The sequence below is a fragment of the Lissotriton vulgaris genome, chromosome 1_1, assembly GCF_964263255.1.
Source record: "Lissotriton vulgaris chromosome 1_1, aLisVul1.2, whole genome shotgun sequence".
NCBI lineage: Eukaryota > Metazoa > Chordata > Amphibia > Caudata > Salamandridae > Lissotriton > Lissotriton vulgaris.
In genome coordinates this window covers 531736007-531742214 of record NC_141685.1, presented here as the reverse complement: position 1 = coordinate 531742214, position 6208 = coordinate 531736007, and positions in this window count along the sequence as shown.

Sequence of the window (6208 nt, the reverse complement as noted above, 5' to 3'; positions counted from 1 at the left end):
GAGCCATTAGCCTCAAGGAATGTGGTTAGCTGTTTGTTGATGGTCTTCTCGATGACCTTCGCTGGGAAGGGAAGAAGGGAGATGGGCCGGAAGTTCTTGAGATCCTTTGGGTCCGCTGTGGGTTTCTTCAGTAGGGCGTTAATCTCGGCATGCTTCCAGCTCTCTGGGAAGGTGGCGGACAAGAAGGAGTTGTTCATGATGTTCCAGAGGTGGGGTGCGATGACAGCGTCTGCTTTGTTGAATATGTGGTGAGGGCAGGGGTCTGATGGTGAGCCACAGTGGATGGTGTTCATGACGTGGGTGGTGTCCTCTATGCTGACGGGGGTCCAGGTGCTGAGGGGGTCGGTGGGGGGGGGTTGGCTCGGTGGCTGGTAGCGGGGTCTGGGCGTTGAAGCTATCGTGTATGTCGGCGATCTTGCGGTGGAAGTAGGTGCCGAGGGAGTGGCAGAGGTCTTGCGAGGGTGGGATGTCGGAGTTGGAGAGTTCTTTCACGATGCTGAAGAGCTCCTTGCTATTGTGCGCGTTGTTGTCTAGGCGTTCTTTGAATGCGGACCTTTTGGTGGTGCGGATCAGTTGGTGGTGTTTGCGGGTGCCGTTCTTGAGAGCTGTGAGGTTCTCTGTTGTTTGGTCGTGGCGCTAGGTCTTCTCGAGGGTTCGGCATGATTTCTTTGTGTTCTTGAGGTAGTCGGAGAACCAAGTGGCTTTCTGGTTGCTGGGCTTGCCGGAGGTGTTTGTTAGTGGTGCGAGGGCATCAGCGCAGTCACTGATCCACTGTGTGAGGTTGCGTACGGCGGCGTTGGCGTCAGTTATGTCGTTTGGTGGGTTCTGGCTCATAATGTGGTCAGCTGGTCTGTGGTGACTTTGCGCCAGCATCTGCGGGGGATCTGTTGTGGGCAGTGGTGGGATGTGGTCTTCTGGAAGGTGAAGTGGACGCAGCGGTGGTCTGTCCAGTGTAGGCCGGTGGTGTGGCTGAAGGAGATGTTGTTGCTGGCGGAGAAAATGGGGTCCAGCGTGTGACCGGCGAGGTGGGTGGGGGTGGTCACCAGTTGCTTGAGTCCGAGGTTGGCGAGATTTTCAAGTAGGGAGGTGGTGTTCTTGTCGTTGTTGGTCTCCAGGTGGAAGTTCAGGTCGCTCATGAGAATGTAGTCTGCAGAGGTGAGGGAATGCACACTGATGAAATTGGCGATGGCTTCGCTGAATTGTGTGCGAGGTCCCGGGGGTCTGTAGACGAGGGTTCCTCTGAGTGTGGTCTTGGGGTCGGTGTGGATCTGGAAGTGTAGATGTTAGGCGGAGGGGAGGGCGTCCTCGGTGTTGGTCATGACGCTGATATTGTTCCTGTGGACATGAATAAAAAAATTGCAAAAAGTACCAGCCAAATGCCAGTCCAAGGGGTATCAAAAAATGTTTTTTAAACCAGGTCGCAAAATTAGAAACTTTTGAAGGGGCTTTAGATGTTGTAGAGCCAGTGTCAAATGAAACAAGTTTCACGCAATACCACTATTTTTTGTGAAGGTAAATATATAAAAAAATATAGGGACAAAATTCCTGTCATGCTGGTGCAAAGTTGCTATTGTTGGACATTTTTTTTAAAAGCTTGCCCAAGTTACACCCGATTTGCAGCAATAAACAGATGCGTGCATTAGAAAGTATTATCATCAATTAAATGCAAGTAAACAAATAATGTTTTTGTTGATTTGAACGTGCAAAGCAATCTTGCGCATACCAAGCATTCGCCAAATTTGCAAGGTGCAGAACAGAGCATGAGGCTCACTCCAAGAGGGCACCATGGCAATGTGAATTTACCTTCAGATAATGCGTCATTGAAAACCACCCCCCTTGGCGCCGTAGCCAATAACATGCGGGCTAAACCTGAGTACAGCAAGAACATTGTTAAGGCCGTAGCAGCAGATGGATGCAGAGAAGCATTTCAATGGATCGCCCAAGCTCACACAAGCCGCTGGCTGAAAAGCCCCCATCTCCCTGCTGTGGGAGCCGGAGGATAAAGACTGGAAAGGCCGCTCCTCCCAGAGCTCTGAGATTGCTGACATGGCCGGGCTGCACGCTCTGTTCCTGCTGTTGGTGAGTGTTTATTTCACCAGTGTTAAAAGGCTGCCTCAATTCCGGTGTACTCTCTTCCCTGGTTAGAGGTTGGTGTCTTGTTTCAAGAGAGGAGTTTTCGGACGTGGAATAAAAACATTTTTTTCCTGCACTAGTTGGAAGCGCTAAAGCAGATCCCTCCAGCAGGAAAAGAGGCGTGCCACAGGCTGCTAGAGGCCAGTAAATGGAGGGAGAGCGGGCTTTAGCGCGGCGTCAGTGTTGGCATTGATGGGGGGTAGGAGGGAAGTGGGGATTTAAAAAAAAATGCGACACGGCGGGCAGGGGAGGGGGCGGAGCGGGTAAAATAAACAAACGAGACGGAGGGAAGAGAGGGGAGGGGGGAGGAGAAATGCGACACGGCGGGAAGGGGAGGGGGCGGAGCGGGTTAAATTAAACAAACAAGACGGACGGAGGAGAGGGGAGGGGGGAGGAGAAATGCGACACGGCGGGAAGGGGAGGGGGCGGAGCGGGTAAAACAAGACGGACGTGCACGCGCTTTTAAGCTCAATGCGCATGCGCATTGAGCTTAAAAGTCACGGGCACTGCAAGGAATCGCCACGATTCCTTGCAGTGGATAAAGAGTGGATAAGCCCCCATAGTCTCGCTTGCTCGATGCGCATGCGCATCGACAGGCGAGACCTAAAACGAGATTGGTTAGCCACACGGGTCTCCAAATCAGGCATAGACAAGTCAGTGGGGTAAGTATATTCATACCATTGCTGGACACGAAATGGCAGGAGTCATACTATGAAGAATCGGCTACCCTGTGTAGTTTGACATTGTCAATGGAGATGTACCTGTTCCCCTTTCGCCCAGGAAGAGGAGGTAAAATGACTGTTCTTGTACCCTGCACGCCAAGCACAGCAACTGGAACTCGATAGGAAGGACCTAATTCTTTGTTGTTGTCGATCTTCTCTCGGACCAGTTCTCCAACTTGGGGTAGCTAGCGGACTACCAGAATCTGCAACGCAGCAACAGATGTGGAGGGCAAGTGTTCCTTTGCAAAACTGTCTCTGGTCTTTTGTAGGTTCTGCAAAACATTAGTATGTTCATCTACGTCAAAGGATGAGGCTGCCGCCGCCATGTCTAGACCATCAAGTTCCGGGACAAACATTTTGATGCCAATCTGCATTTCATATGGGGTCCACCCACCCAGAGACCTTCTAGGGAGATTATTTGGTGCACGTTGTAAGCTGTTGAGGTGGTTAAGCCGTCTCTGCCAGTACCTAATACCTTAGCTGTCAAGGATTGCTTTAAGTCACGGTTCTTCCGCTCCACAACACTATCACCCTCAGGCCGGTATGGAGACGTAAAGGTTTCATTTGCTGACAAATGTCACATTGAAGGACATAATCACGCGTTTTTGTACAAACCCCGCCACCAATACAGAAGAGAAACAGTAGCTGACACGCCGGCATGCGATGAGGCCATCCCAGCATGTGCTGCTGTAATCAAAGCCTGCCTGCGGTCCACGTTGGGTATTAACCTGTTACCAACGTCGTTAATTCTCACATAAGGAACTTTATCATGGCTTAAAGGATAAGAGTATTTAGAAGGGAAACCTCTAGGGTAATTACCTCCCTTCTCTGTTGCAGCAATAGCTGCCAAGATATCATCAATCTTACTTTTGGAACGTGTAACCGCTGCTACTGCATATGTTGCAACTGCTGTCTTCGCAGCCTCGTCTGTGAGACAGTTGCCAACAGCGTGAACTCCAACACGCTGGTCACCCAGAGTATGAATTACAAAGACAAGTGGCAGCATCTCTTTAAGCTCAGCCACTCGAACCCAGAATATTTAAGGTTTTATCATGCGCCCCATGGAGTCACGATAATCATTTTGAATCCAACTTAGATTGTCATTGTAGGATTGAGCACAGTAGTAAGAGTCACTAGAGTGGTCACACTGGGGTCCGTGTACTTCAATGCAAGCATCAGAGCACAGAGCTCTGCCAATGGGGCGGTACAGTCCCCTAATGTCTGAGTATGCATGACATTGGATTTGAATTCACCATCCACCATAGTACCAACCACAACTGCGCAGGCCGAAGAATATGCATGCTTTGAACCTGTAGCTGCATGTGCGCTTCCATCAGTGTATATGATACAACGGAAATCCTCAAGTAGGCACATATTTAGAGGATCATGATGAACCAATTCATACTGCAAGTACTCTTGAGTCTGCAGTGAGGAATCAAAAATGAACGTGACATCCGGAGACATCAAGGACGTGGCCCATTGTATCCACTGAGGGTGCAAAGCTTTAGAATTTGGTACACTGACTTTCGTCACGGCCTCCAAGGCAGGATACGGAGTAACATCCAAAATACGCTTTTCCTGTGACAGTGCACGTTCCTTAAGAATCACCATTTGCACTGCTGTCAAAACGTTTTCCACAGTGTAAAATCGCAACTCAGCCGAAGTGTACACGTGTGACTTGTAAGCGATAGGGACTGTGTCACCCTCATTAAAAGTGAGGTATGTGAAACCCACCGCCCCTGGCACGATTCTTATCACCAGGGTGGTGTGGTTATCACGGGTTAGCAAGAATTTAGATTCAAGCAGATCAGCCTGCAAAGTTTGAAAGATGGCTGAATGCTCGGGCAGCCAGCACGATTTGGAAAAAGAAGTCGTATCAAAGCACAAAGAGGCTTGATACACTGGGCATATGCAGGAATGCCACCACTTGTAAAGCTGTCCATTGACTACTAATCCAATTTTGTTTCTGAACTTTTGGGCGGCCATTCTTATGTTATGTTATGTTAGGGGGGGTTCTTTTAGAGCGCACTGACACGTGAGTTTCCTGGCACTGATTGGGATTTCAGTGAGATAGCAGATAGAGATTAGCCAGATTGGGGAAAAAGCCAAGTTTTGAGAGATTTACGAAACCGAGTGAGAGAGTTAGCAGATTTAAGAGAGAGAGGAAAAGAGTTCCAGAGTGTGGGAGCAAGGTGTGAGAAACTCCGACCTCCAACCCTCGCGAGTTTGAAGGAGGGAGTGGCAAGGAGATGAAGATGGGAAGATCTGAGATTGCGAGAGGGGCAATATGGGGTGATGAGGGATTTCAGGAACCTAGGAGAGGGGCCGGTCAGGGATTTAAATACTATGCAGCCGATCTTAAAGGCTGCCCTGAGATTGACCGGGAGCCAGTGCAGTTTGGCAAGGAGAGGCTTGGCCGACTGCCATTTTGGAATTCTGAAGACCAGTCGTGCTGCTTGGTTCTGAGTGATCTGCAGCCTATAGAGCAGGGTTTTGGGCAGACCGTGATATAAAGAGTTTGAGAAGTCCAAGCGGGAAAGGACCAAGGCCAGGGTGACTTGGAGCAGAACTTCGGGGGACAGGAGATAAGCGACCTTCCTGATCCTGCGAAGCTGATGCATACAGGAGGAGACCACCGCCCCCACCTGGGCTTTAAGTGAGAGTTCGGAGTCAATAATAACTCCCAGACTCTTTACAGATGCCACAGGGGCGGGAGGGGGGCCAAGCCCTGTGGGCCAGAAGTGAGGACCCCAATGGATGGAGCTCTTGCCTGGAAGAAGGAGCTCCGTCTTTCCAGGATTCAATTTGAGCTGATTTTGACTCATCCAGAGGAGAATGTGAGACATGACAGCATGAAAGTTAGAAACAGCGGAGGGGGTAGAGAGAGGAAAGATGAGTTGTAGGTCGTCAGCGTAGTTAAAGACGGTGACGTCCCACTGCCTCAGAGAAAGAAGAAGGGGGCGAAGATAAAGATTGAAAAGAAGAGGGGACAGAGAAGAGCCTTGAGGGACACCGCAGGTGGAAGGTACTTTGGGTCCACGGAAGGTGCCCAGACTGACCGACTGAAACCTGCCGGACAGAAAGGAGTGGACCCAGGCCAACGCCGGGCCCTGGAGGCCGGCTTGTTCGACACGGCGGATAAGAATGTTATGATCCACCGTGTCGAACGCGGCCGACAGATCTAACAATACCAGGGCCTGGGGGGTGCCCTTGTCCGCGTTGCCTCTCAGAGTGTCGAGCACGGCCAAGATGACTGCCTCCGTGGAGTGGCCGGGCCTGAAACCGGCCTGATTACCCTCCAGGAAGTTCGAGCTTTCGACAAACTGTGAGAGGCTAGCAGTGACATGGGCCTC